Raw genomic sequence first — 19,452 nt, 5'->3', positions numbered from 1 at the left:
AAGAAGAGAGGAGAAAAGAGAAAGAAAAAAGAATCTGAAGTCCCAGGGGCTCAATTCTCTATTCTACAAAATAATTGTAAATGTTCATCCTGCCAACAAGAATGTCCCTGACGATTAAGAAAATACTTAGCAAAAGAGTGACAAGATGAAAATGCATGATAATTACTGCCTTGGATTTCAAAAATTATTCTCAAGAAATCTATCAATCACATTAGTAAGAGTCATTTCTTCCTTATTAACTATATAAGCTGAAAGGCTGGCAGGATTTCATGGAAATTTTATGATCACTGGCATCAGTCATGGTTTAAATCTGGCCTTGGATAAAGTTCTTGCCCTCTGGAGCTCAGTTCCTTGAATTGAAAGGATTGCATTACACTGCTAGGAATCTTTCTTTATATACATATATATATATATATATATATACACACACACACACGTACACATATATACACACACATACATACACACATATATACACACACACACACACATATATATATATATATATATATGTATCCTTAAATAGTTTTGTTGCTTTTCCAGTGAACAGGCTTACGGGAGCTAAAAACTGGACACAGCCAAGATTTTCATTACATGGAAAATGTTTAGAAAAAAATCACGATATCCATACTATCCAGTTTTATACAGCATTTAAAAAATACTGAAGTGTAACTATATACTGATTTGGAAACCTGTCCATGTCCTGTTTAGTGGGAAAAAATATTGAACATGTGCAATTATGATCTTATTGATCAATTTGGACAAGATATCTGTATATAAGAAGGTACATATATGTGCATAAAAGTGCTTAGGGGAACAATCACCAAAACCAAAGTGTGTAATATATGAAGGGGGGGAGAAGACATTACAAAAGAAAAAATTGCAATAAACAATTCTATTTTGATTGATATAGTCCATTCAGGATGCAATAACAAAAAACCACAAACTGGATAGCTTACAAACATATTTCTCACAGTTCTGGAACCTGGGAAGTCCAAAATCAAGGCACCAGCATGGTCACATAGAAACTGCCGACCAAGAATAGTTTACCCAACAAAGTTATGCCTCAGAAATGAAGGGAAGAGAAAGCTTTTCTTAACAACCAAAAGCTGAGGGAATCCATCACCACTATACCTGCCTTAGAAGAAATGCTGAAAAAAGTTCTTCAAGTTAATATGTAAGCTCGTGAAAATACACATTGCACTGGCAAAGCTAAGTATATATTCAGATTTAGAATACTCTAATACTATAATATGATGACATATAACCACATAACTCTAGTTTAAAGGTTAAAGGACAGACTCTGCCCCTCCTGACAGGCGGTTGGTGCCCTGTCACTGCCCGCTCTGGCCATGGCTAGGGCCCTTGGCTTGTAATTTGGCGACCAAATCTCCCGAGGCAGCACTGGCTGTGGCGACCCCTACCTCTAGCGATGCGGCAGGCAGCAGAAGCTGGAGGGCCCATCGCAGGCCGAGACCTCTCCTGGCCGTGCTCCTTCCTGGCTGCAGGTGTTGCTGGATGCTGTGCCAAAACAGGTGCTCCTTTATATCTGGCAAAGGTTTTATTACCAGCTCACAATCACCATTACAAACATTTGGGAGTGTTTGCTGCATTGCATGCTGTTCCCCGAAGGAGGGATACCTTGGGGATTGTATAAAGGGAATGGTGCAGTGATGATCCAAATCGTTCCCTATGGTGTGATCCAGTTTATCGCGTTTGAGCATTATAGAACATTAATTACTACAAAGCTGGGAGTTTCTGGTCTGTGCACAGATGAATGGCTGCACCGATAGCAGGTTTAACAGCAGTTATCGGTACTTACCCTCTTCACGTGGTTAGAGTAGGCCTAGCCCATACCTATACAGGAATTATTCATGCATTCAAAACAATTTATGCAAAGGAAGGTGCCTTGCATTTTACAGAAGCCTGATGCCTGCTGTATTAGGAACGGCTCCTCGTGCAAGTGTTTCATTTTTTTTTTTTTTTTTTTACTTTTGGTACCTTTCCCATGTTCCCACCCTTCTTCACAGACCTTCAGACTACCCTAACGTCTGAGATTTGAAAACTCACATAAACTTACATTATGGTGGTGCTGCTGGAGCAATAACACAGACAGATCTGACCCATTTGATGTAACTCATCAGTGAACGCAGTTAAGGACTGTTCTTCCAGAATTTGAAAAGTTCCATACCATGGAGGTCACTATAAATTACGTCTATACGGCAGAGAATTCAAAAGGATATCATGGTTTCTCTCAATTACATTCACTGTGTTCTTTCTCAAGCAGTTGCTTTTACAGTACATGAACTAATCAAGCAGGGTTTTCTCCTCAACTAAAAAAGGTTGTTGTGATTTCTTTTCCTTCCTCTTTGAGGGGGAAATAAAATGTTAATTTGGGGGGAGAACATTACTTGAAGGGGAATATATACCCTGTCGCAGGAAACCATGGGTATTTTAGCACTTGATTTTTTTATTCATCACAAAAGTGCTTACTTATACTTTTGGATGTCAAAAGTTATATCTTAGAACATTGAGAAAAATGTAAGCTGTTGCTGACTAAAAGTGTTATTTGGGGGCTTCCCTGGTGGCGCAGTGGTTAAGAATCCGCCTGCCAATTCAGGGGACACGGGTTCGAGCCCTGGTGCAGGAAGATCCCACATGCCACAGAGCAACTAAGCCCATGCGCCACAACTAAAGAAGCCACCACAATGAGAAGCCCATGCACCACAACAAAGAGTAGCCCCCGCTCACTGCAGCTAGAGAAAGCCCACATGCAGCAACAAAGACCCAATGCAGCCAAAAATAATAATTTTTTTAAAATGTGTTATTTGGAAGTAGAACTAGCTTAAAATGGTTCAAGAGGTTGCCTTTAAGTTTACTTAAAAAAAGAAAAGTAGAGCTACCACTTGACCCAGCAATCCCACACCTGGGTATATATACAGAAAAGACAAAGTAAAAGATACACGCACCTCAACGTTCAGCCCTGTTTACAATAGCCAAGATATGGAAACAAACAAAGTGCCCATCAACAAATGATTCGCTTAAGAAGATGTGGTGTGTGTGTGTATATATATATATATATATATATATATATATATATAAAACATATATACATATATATGTATGTACATATATACACACATACAATGGAGTTATTACTCAGCCATAAAAAGGAATGAAATATTGCCATTTGCAGCAACATGGATGGACCTAGAGAATATTATGCTTAGTTAAGTAAGTCAAAGACAATTATTATGTAATATCACTTATATGTGGAATCCAAAAATGATACAAATGAGTCTACATACAAAAGAGAAACAGACTCAGACAGAAAACAAAGGGGAAAGGGAAAGGGAAGGGGGAAGGGATAAATCAGGAATTTGGGATTAACAGATATACACTAGTACATGTAAAATAGATAAGCAATAAAGATTTACTATATAGCATAGGGAACTGTATTCAATATCTTATAATAACCTATAATGGAAAATAATCTGAAATATATATATTCAGTTATATATATACATATCACTTTGCCATACACCCAAAACTAGCTCAATACTGTAAATCAACTATAATTTTAAAAAGAGGTTGAGTCGATAAAGAAGATGTTGTGTGTGTGTGTATATATATATATATATATATATATATATATATATAAAACATATATACATATATATGTATGTACATATATACACACATACAATGGAGTTATTACTCAGCCATAAAAAGGAATGAAATATTGCCATTTGCAGCAACATGGATGGACCTAGAGAATATTATGCTTAGTTAAGTAAGTCAAAGACAATTATTATGTAATATCACTTATATGTGGAATCCAAAAATGATACAAATGAGTCTACATACAAAAGAGAAACAGACTCAGACAGAAAACAAAGGGGAAAGGGAAAGGGAAGGGGGAAGGGATAAATCAGGAATTTGGGATTAACAGATATACACTAGTACATGTAAAATAGATAAGCAATAAAGATTTACTATATAGCATAGGGAACTGTATTCAATATCTTATAATAACCTATAATGGAAAATAATCTGAAATATATATATTCAGTTATATATATACATATCACTTTGCCATACACCCAAAACTAGCTCAATACTGTAAATCAACTATAATTTTAAAAAGAGGTTGCCATTAGCTTTCTCATGCTATTCGTTTTTATTTATTTATTTATTTATTTGCGGTACACGGGCCTCTCGCGTTGCGGAGCACAGGCTCCGGACGCGCAGGCTCAGCGGCCATGGCTCACGGGCCCAGCCGCTCCGCGGCATGTAGGATCTTCCCGGACCGGGGCACGAACCCATGTCCCCTGCATCGGCAGGCGGACTCTCAACCACTGCACCACCAGGGAAGCCCGCTATTCCAGTTTTTAATTGTAATCATGATTTTCAAAGACTCTGGCGTCGGTTCTTATCATAAACAGGCTTGGTTATATTGCAGCAGAATCACAGAACTGAAAATTTAAGTTATATGAAGCATGCTTAGAAGCCAACACTGAAGTATTATTATTAATATTGCTCTTCTTGTAATTCTCTACTAAATAAAAGGACACTTTCTCTTCATTTCTTAATAAAAATTGTATTTAAAAAGTAGCTGTGTGGAGACTCAACAATAAGAATTTTCAGGAATTGCACAAATGTCATTTCCAGTTTCTATGAGTGATTTAAATGTTTTTTAAAGTCGATGTATTGGGACTTCCCTGGTGGCACAGTGGGTAAGAATCCGCCTACAAATGTAAGGGAATGAGCTCAAGCCCTGGTCCAGGAAGATCCCACATGCCGTGGAGCAACTAAGCCCATGTGCCACAACTACTGAGCCTGTGCACCACAACGACTGAGCCCACATGCCATAACTACTGAAGCCTGCATGCTTAGAGTGCATGCTCTGCAATGAGAAGCCACTGCAAGGAGAAGGACATTCACCACAGCAAAGAGTAGCTGCTGCTCGCCACAGCTAGAGAAATCCTGTGCACAACAAAGACCCAACACAGACATAAATAAATTAATTAATTAAATAACTTTTAAAAAAAGTGTATTTCCCAAAGGCAGTAATAAATACTGGGTATCTCAGCTCTTAAAACAGATTAGCATTATAGATTTGATTCTGTTAAATTTTTTAGTATACACCAAATCATCTAAGTGGACTGTGAAATATCCACTAATATAGATGTGAACATCAAAGAACATTTCTAAGGTATTATGTCATGATACATCAACTAGTTCATCCCTGTAAAATAGTTTTAGTGCAATGTAAACTTAAGTAGAAATGTAAAATATGATTTGAATTGTTATCCTTTATACTAAAATGGTTTAAAATGTAAGAATTCCATTTGTTGTGTTTAGAGTACTTTTTATGTTTTATCATAAGCATGACTAAAACACAAGGCAAACAGTTATGGTTCTCTCCTCAGAAATAACAATTTGTAGAATAGTTTTCTAATGTCTTAAAAAATCATAAGTTGAAAGTCTTATTTCTGCTTCAATTTTTATTTTTTGCATAAAATATTTCTTGTCATACCTTGGTAAAAATTAGATGAACTGGTTTCACTTTCAAAGTTTTTAGTTTAAAATAAATATGTACCTTTGTATGATTTATAAGTGTACACACAGGTAAAAATACATGTGTTCCTAGAACTATTTTGTATATTTTAATTTCTGGGTTACAAATGTATCTAAATACTGTCATCAAATCTCAAGAAAATTTAAATGTATAAAATAAATATCTCAGGTTACCAATAGAAGGACGGCAGATTTTTAAAATAAAATTTTGCATTCTATGTCTGTTATAGAATACATAGGATATTAAAAATAAATTTTATTCAAAAAGGTTAAAGAGGAGATTGGTTCAAGATGGCAGAGTAGAAGGACATGTGCTCACTCCCTCTTGCGAGAGCATGGGAATCACAACTAACTGCTGAACAATCATTGAGAGGAAGACACTGGAACTCACCAAAAAGGATACCCCACATCCAAAGTAAAGGAGCAGCCACAGTGAGATGGTAGAAGGGGCAGAATCACAATAAAATCAAATCCCATAACCGCTGGGTGGGTGACTCACAAACGGCAGAACAATTATACCACAGAAGTCCACTCACTGGAGTGAAGGTTCTGAGCCCCACATCAGGCTTCCCAACCTGGGGGTCTGGCAACTGTAGGAGGAATTCCCAGAGAATCAGACTTTGAAGGATAGTGGGATTTGACTGCAGGACTTTGATGGGACTAGGGGAAACAGAGACTCCACTCTTAGGGCACACACAAAGTAGTGTGGGAGACTGAACCAGACCTACCTGCTAGTGTGGGAGGGTGTCCTGCATAGGCGGGGGTGGCAGTGGCTCACTGCGGGGAGAAGGACACTTGCAGCAGAAGTTCTGGGAAGTACTCCTTGGCATGAGCCCTCCTGGCGTCTGCCATTAGCCCCACCAAAGAGCCTGTAGACTCAAATGCTGTGTCGCTTCAGGCCAAACAACCAACAGGGAGGGAACTCAGACCCACCCATCAGCAGACAAGCAGATTAAAGTTTTACTGAGCTCTGCCCACCAGAGCAACACCCAGCTCTAACAACCACCAGTCCCTCCCATCAGGAAGCTTGCACAAGCCTCTTAGATAGCCTCATCCAACAGAGGAAAGACAGCAGAAGCAAGAAGAACTACAATCCTGCAGCCTGGGGAAAGAAAACCACATTCACAGAAAGATAGATAAAATAAAAATGCAAAGAGCTATGTACCAGATGAAGAAATAAGTTAAACCTCAGAAAAACAATTAAATGAAGTGGAGATAGGCAACCTTCCAGAAAAATAATTCAGAATAATTATAGTGAAGATGATCCAGGACCTTGGAAAAAGAATGAAGGCAAAGATCGAGAAGTTGCAAGAAATGTTTAACAAAGATCTAGAAGAATTAAAGAACAAACAGATGAACAATAAAGTAACTGAAATGAAAAATACACTAGAATGAATCAGTAGCAGAATAACTGAGGCAGAAGAACGGATAAGTGACCTGGAAGACAGAAGGGTGGAATTCCTGCCATGGAACAGAACAAAGAAAAAAGAATGAAAAGAAATGGAGACAGCATAAGAGACCTCTGGGACAACATTAAATGCACCAACATTCACATTATAGGGATCCCAGAAGGAGAAGAGAGACAGAAGGGACCCAAGAAAATATTTGAAGAGACTATAGTCAAAAAATTCCCTAACATGGGAGACAAAATAGCCACCCAATTCCTGGAAGAACAGAGAAGCCCAGGCAGGATAAAACCAAGGAGAAACACACCAAGATACATAGTAATCAAACTGACAAAAATTAAAGACAAACAGGAGAAAGACCTTCAAGATGGCAGAAGAATAAGATGTAGAGATCACCTTCCTCCCCACAAATACATCACAAATACATCTACATGTGCAACAGCTCCTACAGAACACCTACTGAACACCGGCAGAAGACCTCAGACCTCCCAAAAGGCAAAAATCTCCCCACGTACCTGGGTAGGGAAAAAGAAACAAGAAAAAACAGAGACAAAAGAATAGGGACGGGACCTGCACCAGTGGGAGGGAGCTGTGAAGGAGGAAAGGTTTCGACAAACTAGGAAGCCCCTTCACTGGCGGAGATGGGGGGTGGGGGGGAAAGCTTTGGAGCCACGGAGGAGAGCACAGCAACAGGGGTGCAGAGGGCAAAGCAGAGAGATTCCCGCACAGAGGATCAGTGCCGACCAGCACGCACCAGCCTGAGAGGCTTGTCTGCTCACCTGCTGGGGTGGGTGGAGGCTGGGAGCTGAGGCTCGGGCTTTAGAGGTCGGATCCCAGGGAGAGGACAGGGGTTGGCTGTGTGAACACAGCCTGAACAGGGCTAGTGCGCCACAGCTAGCAGGGAGGGAGTCCGGAAAAAAGTCTGGAACTGCCTGAGGCAAGAGACCATTGTTTTGGGGTGTGCGAGGAGAGGGGATTCAGAGCACCACCTAAACGAGCTCCAGAGATGGGCGCGAGCCACAGCTATCAGCGCGGATACCAGAGACGGGCATGAAATGCAAAGGCTGCTATTGCAGCCACCAAGAAGCCTGTGTGCAAGCACAGGTCACTATCCACACCTCCCCACCTGGGAGCCTGTGCAGCCCGCCACTGCCAGGGTCCCATGATCCACGGACAACTTCCCCAGGAGAACACACGGTGCATCTCAGGCTGTTGGAATGTGACACTGGCCTCTGCCGCCGCAGGCTTACCCCACATTCCGTACCCCTCCCTCCCTGCAGCCTGAGTGAGCCAGGGCCCCCTAATCAGCTGTTACTTTAACCCTGTCCTGAGTGAAGAACAGATGCCCTCAGGTGACCTACATGCAGAGGCAGGGCCAAATCCAAAGCTGAACCCCAGGAGCTGTGCAAACAAAGAAGAGAAAGGGAAATCTCTCCCAGCAACCTCAGGAGCAGCGGATTAAATCTCCACAATAAACTTGATGAACGCTGCATCTGAGGAATACATGAACAGAAAACGAATCATCCCAAAATTGAGGCAGTGGACTTTGGGAGCAACGATATATATTTTTTTCCTTTTTCTCTTTTTGTGAGCATGTATGTGTATGCTTCATTGTGTGAGTCTGTCTGTATAGCTTTGCTTTTACCATTTGTCCTAGGGATCTGTCTGTCCTTTTTCTTTTCCTTTTTTTTGGTGAATTTTTATTTATATTTTTTAATATAGTTTTTAGCGCTTGTTATCATTGGTGGAGGATTTGTTTTATGGTTTGGTTGCTCTTTGTTTTTTTTCTTTTTAATTATTTTATTTTTATTATTATTATTTTTCCTTTCTTTTTTTCTCCCATTTCTTCTGAGCCATGTGGCTGACAGGGTCTTGGTACTCCAGCTGGGGTCAGGCCTGTGTCTCTGATGTGGGGGACCTGAGTTCAGGACATTTATATTATGTGGAGCTGGGAGGTCTCTGGTGGACCAAATGGGGAAAGCTCTCCCAGAAATCTCCAGCTCAATGCTAAGACCCAGCTCCACTCAACAACCAGCAAGCTACAGTGCTGGACACCCTATCCCAAACAACCAGCAAGATAGGAACACAATCCCACCCATTGGAAGAGACACTTCCTAAAATCATAATAAAGTCACAGACACCCCAAAACACACCACCAGATATGGCCCTGCCCATCAGAAAGATAGGATCCAGCCTCATCCACCAGAACACAGGCACTACTCCCCTCCACCAGGAAGCCTACACAACCCAATGAACAAACCTTACCCACTGGGGGCAGACACTAAAAACAACGGGAACTACGAACCTGCATCCTGTGAAAAGGAGACCCCAAACACAGTAAGTTAAGCAAAATGAGAAGACAGAGAAACACACAGCCGATGAAGGAGCAAGGTAAAAACCTACCAAACCAAACAAATGAAGAGGAAATAGACAGTCTACCTGAGAAAGAACTCATAGTAGTGATAATAAAGATGATCAAAAATCTTGGAAATAGAATGGAGAAAATACAAGAAACATTTAATAAGGACCTAGAAGAACTGAAGAGTGAACAAACAATGATGAACAACACAATAAATGAAATTTAAAATTCTCTAGAAGGAATCAATACCAAAATAACTGAAGCAGAAGAATAGATAAGCAACCTGGAAGATAAAATAGTAGAAATAACTACCACAGAGCAGATAAAGAAAACAGAATGAAAAGAATTGAGGACAGTCTCAGAGACCTCTGGGACAACATTAAACACACCAACATTTGAATCATAGGGGGTCCCAGATCTACAAGAGACCCACTTCAGACCTAGGGACACATACAGACTGAAAGTGAGGGGAAAAAAAGGAATACCATGCAAATGGAAATCAAAAGAAAGCTGGAGTAGCAATACTCATCTCAGAAAAAACAGACTCTAAAATAAACACTATTACAAGAGACAAAGAAGGACACTACATAATGATCAAGGGATCAATAGAAGAAGATATAACAATTGTAAATATTTATGCACCCAACATAGGAGCACCTCAATACATAAGGCATATGCTAACAGCCATAAAAGGGGAAATCTACAGTAACACAATCATAGTAGGGGACTTTAACACCCCACTTTCACCAGTCAACAAATCATACAAAATAAAAATAAAGAAACACAATCTTTAAATGATACATTAAACAAGATGGACTTAATTGATATTTACAGGACATTCCATTCAAAAACAGAATACACTTTCTTCTCAAGTGCTCATGGAACATTCTCCAGGATAAATCACATCTTTGGTCATAAATCAGGCCTTGGGAAATTTGAGAAAATTGAAATACTATCAAGTATCTTTTCTGACCACAATGCTATGAGACTAGACATCAATTACAGGGGAAAAAAATCTGTAAACAATACAAACACATGGAGGCTAAACAATACATGACTTAATAACCAAGAGATCATTGAAGAAATCAAAGAGGAAATCAAAAAATACCTAGAAACAAATGACAATGAAAACACGATGATCCAAAACCTATGGTATACAACAAAAGCAGTTCTAAGAAGGAAGTTTATAGCAACACAATACTACCTCAAGAAACTAGAAACATCTCAAATAAACAACCTAACCTCACACCTAAAGCAATTAGAGAAAGAACAAAAAAAACCCAAAGTTAGCAGAAGGAATGAAATTATAAAGATCAGATCAGAAATAAATGAAAAAAAATGAAGAAAACAATACCAAAGCTCAATAAAACTAAAAGCTAGTTCTTTGAGAAGATAAACAAAATTGATAGACCATTAGCCAGACTCATCAAGAAAAAAAGGCAGAAGACTCAAATCAATAGATTTAGAAATGAAAAAAGAGAAGAAACAACTGATACTGCAGAAATACAAAGGATCATGAGAGATTACTACAAGCAACTATATGCTAATGAAATGGACAACCTGAAAGAAATGGACAAATTTTTAGAAAAGCACAACCTTCCGAGACTGAACCAGGAAGAAATAGAAAATATAAACAGACCAATCACAAGCACTGAAACTGAGACTGTGATTAAAAATCTTCCAACAGGGCTTCCCTGGTGGCGCAGGGGTTGAGAGTCCGCCTGCCGATGCAGGGGACACGGGTTCGTTCCCCGGTCCGGGAAGATCCCACATGCCACAGAGCAGCTGGCCCCATGAGCCATGGCCGCTGAGCCTGCGTGTGTGGAGCCTGTGCTCCGCAACGGGAGAGGCCACAGCAGTGAGAGGCCCACGTACCACAAAAAAAAAAAAAATCTTCCAACAAACAAAAGCCCAGGACCAGATGGCTTCACAGGCAAATTCTGTCAAACATTTAGAGAAGAGCTAACACCTATCCTTATCAAACTCTTCCACAATACAGCAGAGGGAGGAACAGTCCCAAACTCATTCTACGAGGCCACCATCACCAAAACCAGGCAAAGATGTCACAGAGAAAGAAAACTACAGGCCAATAACTCTGATGAACATAAATGCAAATATCCTCAACAAAATACTAGCAAAAAGAATCCAGCAGAACTTTAAAAGGATCATACACCATGATCAAGTGGGGTTTACTCCAGGAAAGCAAGCATTCTTTAATATATGCAAAATCAATGTGATAAACCATATTAACAAATTGAAGGAGAAAAACCATGATCATCTCAATGGATGCAGAAAAAGCTTTCATCAAAATTCAACACCCATTATGAAAAAAACCTTCCAGAAAGTAGGCATAGAGGGAACTTAACAGAATAAAGGCCATATATGACAAACCTACAGCCAACATCATTCTCAATGGTGAAAAACTGAAACCATTTTCACTAAGATCAGGAACAAGACTAGGTTGCCCACTCTCACCACTATTATTCAACACAGTTTTGTAAGTTTTAGCCACATCAATCAGAGAAGAAAAAGGAATAAAAGGAATCCAAATCAGAAAAGAAGTAAAGCTGTCACTGTCTGCAGATGACATGATACTATACATAGAGAATCCTAAAGATGCTACCAGAAAACTACTAGAACTAATCAATGAATCTGGTAAAGTTGCAGGATAAAAAATTAAGGCACAGAAATCTCTTGCATTCCTATACACTAACAACGAAAGATCAGAAAGAAAAATGAAGGAAACACTCCCATTTACCACTGCAACAAAAAGAATAAAATACCTAGGAATAAACCTACCTAAGGAGACAAAAGACCTGTATGCAGAAAACTATAAGACACTGATGAAAGAAATTAAAGACGATACAAACAGATGGAGAGATATACCATGTTCTTGGATTGGAAGTATCAACATTGTGAAAATGACTATACTACTGAAAGCAATCTACAGATTCAATGCAATCCCTATCAAACTACCAATGGCATTTTTCACAGAACTAGAACAAAAAAATCTTACAATTTGTATGGAAACACAAAAGACCCCTAATAGCCAAAGCAATCTTAAGAAAAACGGAGCTGGAGGAATCAGGCTCCCTGACTTCAGACTATACTACAAGGTACAGTAATCAAGAGAGTATGGTACTGGCACAAAAACAGAAATATAGATCAATGGAACTGGATAGAAAGCCCAGAGATAAAACCAGGCACACATCATCACCTTATTTTTGATAAAGGAGGCAAGAATATACAATGGAGTAAAGACAGCCTCTTTAATAAGTGGTGCTGGGAAAACTAGACAGCTACATGTAAAAGAATGAAGTTAACACACTCCCTAACACCATACACAAAAACTCAAAATGGATTAAAGACCTAAATGTAAGGCCAGACACTATAAAGTTCTTAGAGGAAAATATAGGCAGGACAGTCTATGACATAAATCATAGCAAGATGCTTTTTGACCCACCTCCTAGAGAAATGGAAATAAAAATAAACAAGTGGGACCTAATGAAACTTAAGCTTTTGCACAGCAAATGTGGATGGACCTAGAGTCTGTCATACAGAGTGAAGTAAGTCAGAAAGCAAAAAACAAATACCATATGTTAACACATATATATGGAATCTAAAAAAAAATGATTATGAAGAACCTAGGGGCAAGACAGGAATAAAGATGCAGATGTAGAGAATGGACTTGAGGATATGAGGAGGGGAAGGGTAAGCTGGGATGAAGTGAGAGTGGTATGGACATATATACACTACCAAATGTAAAATAGATAGCTAGTTGGAAGCAGCCACATAGCACAGGGAGATCAGCTCGGTGCTTTGTGACCACCTAGAGGGGTGGGATAGGGAGGGTGGGAGGGAGACACAAGAGGGAGGAGATATGGGGAAAAATGTATATGTATACCTGGTTCACTTTGGTATAAAGCAGAAACTAACACAGCATTATAAAGCAATTATACTCTAATAAAGATGTTAAAAATTTTTTTAATTAAAAAATTTAGGAAAAGACAAAGAAGAATTATTAAAAGCAACAAGAGAAAAATGACAAATAACTTACAAGGGAACTCCCATAAGGTTAATAGCTGATTTCTCAGCAGAGACTCCACAAGCCAGAAAGGAATAGCACAATATATTTAAAGTGAGAAAATGGAAGAACCTCCAACCAAGATGAACCTACAACCAAGTTGACTCTACCTGGCAAGGTTCTCATTCAGATTCCACAGAGAAATGAAAAGCTTTACAGACAAGCAAAAGCTAAGAGAATTCAGCACAACCAAACCAGATCTACAGCAAATGCTAAGGAACTTCTCTAAATGGGAAAGACAAGAGAAGAAAAGGACCTACAACAACAAACCCAAAACAATTAAGAAAATGGTAATAGGAACATACATATTAATAACTACCTTAAACGTGAATGCATTAAATGCTCCAATGAAAAGACACAGACTAGCTGAATGGATACAAAAACAAGACCCATATATATGCTGTCTATAAGAGACCCACTTCAGACCTAGGGACACATACAGACTGAAAGTGAAGGGATGGAAAAAGATATTCCATGCATATGGAAATCAAAAGAAAGCTGGAGTACCAATACTCATATTACATAAAATAGAGTTTAAAATAAAGACTGTTACAAGAGACAAGGAAGGACATTACATAATCAAGGGATCAATGCAAGAAGAAGATATAACAATTATATATGCACCCAACATAGGAGCACCTCAATACATAAGGCAAATGCTAACAGTTATAAAAGAGGAAATCAACAGTAACACAAAAATAGTGGGTGACTTTAACACGTCACTTACACCAATGGACAGATCATCCAGACAGAAGATTAATAAGGAAACACAAGCTTTAATTGACACAAGAGAACAGATAGATTTAATTGATATTTATAAGACATTCCATCCAAAAACAGCAGATTACACTTTCTTCTCAAGTGCACACAGAACACACTCTCCAGGATAGATCACATCTTGGGTCACAAATCAAGCCTTGATAAATTTAAGAAAATTGGAATCATATCAAGTATCTTTTCTGACCACAGCACTATGAGACTAGATATCAGTTACAGGAAAAAAATCTGTAAAAAATACAAACACATGGAGGCTAAACAATACTTTATTAAATAACCAAGAGATCACTGAAGAAATCAAAGAGGAAATCCAAAAATACCTAGAAACAAATGACAGTGAAAACATGACAACCCAAAACCTATGGGATGCAGCAAAAGCAGTTCTAAGGGGAAGTTTATAGCAATATAATCCTACCTCAAGAAACAAGAAATATCTCAAATAACCAACTTAACCTTACACCTAAAGCAATTAGAGAAAGGACAAAAAAAAAAAAAAAAAACCCAAAGTCAGCAGAAGAAAATAAATCATAAAGATCAGATCAGAAATAAATGAAAAAGAAATGAAGGAAACAATAACAAAGATCAATAAAACTAACAGGTGGGTCTTTGAAAAGAAAAACAAAATTGATAAAACATTAGCCAGACTCATCAAGAAAAAGAAGGAGGGGATTCAAATCAATAAAATTAGAAATGAAAAAGGAGAAGTTACAATGGACACTGCAGAAATTAAACGGGGAAGGCCACAACAGTGAGAGGCCCGCAAACGGAAAAAAAAAAAAAAAAAAAAAATCTTCCAACAAACAAAAGTCCAGGACCAGATGGCTTTAAAGGTGAATTCTATCTAAAATGTAGAGAAGAGCTAACACCCATCCTTCTCAAACTCTTCCAAAAAATTGCAGAGGAAGGAACACTCCCAAACTCATTCTACGAGGCCACAATCATCCTGATACCAAAATCAGAAAAAGATACTACAAAAAAAAAAAATTACAGACCAATATCACTGATGAATATGCATGCAACAATCATCAACAAAGTACTAACAAGCAGAATCCAACAGCACATTAAAAGGATCATACACCATGATCAAGTGGGATTTATCCCAGGGATGCAAGGATTCTTCAATATATGCAAATCAATCAATGTGATACACCATATTAACAAACTGAAGAATAAAAACCATATGATCATCTCAATAGATGCAGAAAAGGCTTTTGACAAAAGCTCTCTATATTATTTCCACTTTCCCCCAACCCATTTTCAAAAAACAATGTCAAAATTCCTCAGCTGATTAAGGCAACCAGCCTATCTCGGTACAAACAGACTTTATCCTGCATTGATGAACTATAAGGAGAGTCCACTGAAAGTGATGAACTGTAGAAAATGAGGGATGGCACTACTCAGGACATGGGTCAGGAGGTGGTTTTTCCACCTTGCGTTTAAACGCAGCTTCCAGAATGTCCCATCTCTTTACAATGTCATTATAAACAAAAAGATTTGTGTCCAGGGGGCTGCCACCATAAAGAGTCACTGGTCTTTTAAGAAATCACTGGTACTTATGCACAACTCACATGGCCCCCAAACTTACAATAGGAGCCCTTATAAGTCTCCTCCTCCTATTCTTCTCTTCTGTTACAGTTCAGGCTCTAAGTTGAAGACTTGTTATCACAAGGCACACAAAGGCTTCTACCTTGCTTCCCTTCATTGGAAAGGTTCTTCCACTGACACACACAGGGTAACCATTGCACATTGCCTTCCACCAAAGGCTCTAGGACCTTGAACCATTTGGCCTGGGCAGGGAAACAAATCTTCTATGTGGTCCAAACCACAGGGGACTCAGAAAACAGCATTTGAACTATCTCATTTTGTACAAGTTAGAGGTTACACTTGAGACACACAGACTATTCCTCCCATATGTGCTCTAGGACAGTTCCGAGTTAGAATCTTATGAACTATATTTTCCTACATTATTTTCTAGGCATGAAGAAAGGAAGTTCAAGTACTACTTGTCCCTAGTTCTATTCTTGTCCCTAGTTCTATTCTAAGTAGGAAGTGAAACTGCACCAACTATACTCCCCCATGGCTTCTGTCTCACTTGCCAAGAATCCAGTAACTAAAGCTCAGATTTCATTTAGGAGACTCTGTAGGAAAGGCAGTCACCCTCAGGAGGAAACCTGTTCTGAGCACATCCATGTGTAATAGCAGGCCTGACACAGAATAGTCAAGTTCACAATGTCACTGGATATGGATGACCTGGTGTGGCCTTCCAAAACTCACTTCAAGGAAGGTCTTCTTGCTCCAGTTCCTGGGAGTGCTGTTGGCTGTCCCCTCCTCCCGAGTTTGTCTCTGCTGCAAAGCCATGCCCTTCCGTGGCAGCCCACACCCACTAACTGACTGCAGAAGCCATAGAGCAGCCAGCCATCAGGCCACCACCAAGCAACCCTGGACAGCCATACACATGCCAATGCTCCCATTGGCCTGGACACGGCACTGCTGTGCCTAGACTGAACTGCAACCACTTCTTAATCCCACTTCCTTTCCCACTCCTTTCACAGGATTTCTTCTCTAATAAGGGCTCTTCATGCCAAATTCCACCTCAATATCCAATTCTGAACAATCCGTCCTACAACAGGGGATAAAAGGGACACAGAGAAGCATGATTCTACTCTTCCTAGCCCTGATGCCTGGTCATCTAGTCAAAGTCCTTCCCAATCTACACCCTGTCAAATGAGGGGATCTGCCCAGTTCTGGCATCTCTAGAATATACCATGATTTCCAGACTCCTCTAGTTTCTAACGACACTCCAAGTCTTACACATTTTAGCAGCCCTAGAGTCCAACTGTATCTTCTGATATGTAATCTCCTCACCTATTCTTTCATCTGTACGCTGTGCCTGTTCTATGTGTCTATCTAAACACAGATGTCTAAAAAGCAAAGTTGGTCTTCCTCCTAGACTTATAGTACATTCAAGGGCCATCCAATGGTCTGGATAGAGTTCAAGAACTGGCTGTACACGTTCTTTCATTCCAGGGAGGATCCCAACACAGTCACCCCCAGTAGAGGGAAGTGAGTTACTATATTTCCATGTTCCATCACTAGAACACTCAGAAATTGAAACTCTGTACTACTTTCTCTCCCAGGAGACCTAAAAATGATGTAGATGCATTCTCTGCTCATGAAGTTTGATGGTGTCTAGAAAATCTACTAGATTGAGTCAGAACTGGGTTTTATGCCTAGTCTAAAACCCAAGCTGAATTACCTAAGATGTCCACCCATAACTTCCAGATGTGGTAAGAGACTAGAGCCCTAAGGTAGTCAAAAACATAGGATTTTATAAGAACTGTCTTGACAGAAACAGCATTTTAACTGATGTTCTACCTGAATATTCAGCTTCTCTGGAAAACCCCAAAATTCGGAACATTTTGAAGACAAGTTAAATACAGATATTCCTTGCCATCTGAACTTCCCATATGTAATTTGTTACAATGATCCGTAAAATGTCACTACTCAAGTGGCAGTGTACAAATTGCCAACCCAGTACAATGAGCCTGTGGGTGACACCTGCAAGTTCAGCTGCACACAAGTGCACCGGGGGATGGTGATGAGCTGTGGTCTTCTCGGAGTTTCCTCACAAGGTCCACATCTCATGCTCAAATTGTTTCATTTGCTGTGCTTGATCAGTTATCTTCCCCACCTGAGAAATATTACATGAATCCAGGAGGCCAAGAAAAGCTCCTCTGTTCTGGTAGTTGTTTGCTATAAACATCCCAAAACATGAACCCACGGAATATACACTCAGCTGTGTATTTACCCCTAAGATGATCTATGCCCAACTCCAGCAAGAGGAGCTGTATTTCACCCCACTCACATCCTCTGAAAGAGAGGCCTCTGGGAACCTGGGTAGAGAAGTGGATATGTGAGCAGAAGGGGAACTGTAGTGACCATTAGAGCCATACCTCCCACAGGCTGTTTCCAACCAACAGCTGAGTGCAGTAGGGACATTGGGGAAGGACCATTCCTGGGAGACCTGGGTTATCCTGAGGGGTGATTTCTGGTCTCTTAGTTTCCACTGACCATACCAAGACACTTAGTATTGCACCACAGTCTATCCCACTTCCTATCCAACAATTCTACCTTCTTACCTTCAAGGGTTAGACCAGCATTGTGGTTATGGCACCTCCAGATACTCCAGCCCCCTCTAAATTTCCTTTGCTGGCCTGTTTCACACCACAGAAAATTTCTTAAACACTCATCCCATCTCGGCACTGGCATGTCAGAGAATGCAAACCCACCTTTCAGATCTCACCACAAATCTTAAGCACCACATTAAAGAAACCTCTATATCTGAATATATCATGCCTGAAGATACCACCAAAGCTACTCCATTCAGAGGACAATGACCACCCAGGACAGAGGAGGTGGCAGGGTAACTCCTGAGTTACTGCATTACTACGGATTTTCATTTATCACATATCGATGGGATGCCTGAGATAAGGATACCTCTGTCCCAAAGTTGGTCAAGAATAAGGATTAGGAGACAGGAGAACTATTTACTGAGTTTCCACCTCACTGTTCTCGGGTCCAAATCTTTTGGATTCCTCTGTCCTTGTCTTCACGTTCCACCATATGCCACTTCATTCTTCTATTGACCCCCATGAACTTACTACCATCCCAGATGTAGCTGTCGACTAGTGGCAGCCATCAATATCTTCATCCTGCCTCAGAAAGAGGTAGATCACTGACCATCTGAAATGTAAGCGGCTGGAAGGACTCAGACTGACCAGGGAGGCCAGGACTCAGATCTGTTTCTTTGGACGGAGGCTCACTGAATACAGGCTGACTGGTACCTAGGCAACTCTATATGACCAATGCTGGCACAAGGGCTAGTGTTAATAACCATGACTTCAGTTAGCTAATCCTCCGTTTGGCATATGTTGTTTCTATTTGAAGAAATTTCCTTCCGAGTGCAACCCCCAACCCTGCCCAAGTCCACACCGCCGCCTTGCTCGGGAGGCACCCCTCCAGCTGAAGCCCTGCCCACCCTCGGGGTCGCCCACCAGGGGCCTGGGATGCACTATAAGAAGCTCCTGGCTCACCCCTGGATCCATCCTGAACATCATGTGACAGAGAAACTGGCCACGTGGATCGGACAAAATGCTGATGTGGGGCTGCTGCTGTGCTCTCCTTCTGGTCAACCATCCCTACTCAGCAGAGATCCGAGCTGCCCCTGGTGTTTCAGCCCTTCTATC

At 40.1% G+C, this 19,452-nt stretch overlaps 1 long non-coding RNA gene and 1 pseudogene across 2 annotated transcripts in view; one reads left to right on the top strand and one right to left on the bottom strand.

Moving 5' to 3' along the window:
* LOC112405609 (uncharacterized) overlaps positions 1–19,452 on the bottom strand; it is a 170,878-nt gene that overhangs the window by 113,092 nt on the left and 38,334 nt on the right. The window lies entirely within an intron of this gene.
* On the top strand, positions 7–2,679 carry LOC112405607 (graves disease carrier protein pseudogene; annotated as a pseudogene).

This window comes from Neophocaena asiaeorientalis, unplaced genomic scaffold (assembly GCF_003031525.2).
Source record: "Neophocaena asiaeorientalis asiaeorientalis breed wild unplaced genomic scaffold, Neophocaena_asiaeorientalis_V1.1 scaffold148, whole genome shotgun sequence".
In the NCBI taxonomy this organism is placed as follows: Eukaryota; Metazoa; Chordata; class Mammalia; order Artiodactyla; family Phocoenidae; genus Neophocaena; species Neophocaena asiaeorientalis.
This window is presented reverse-complemented; position numbering and strand designations above follow the sequence as displayed.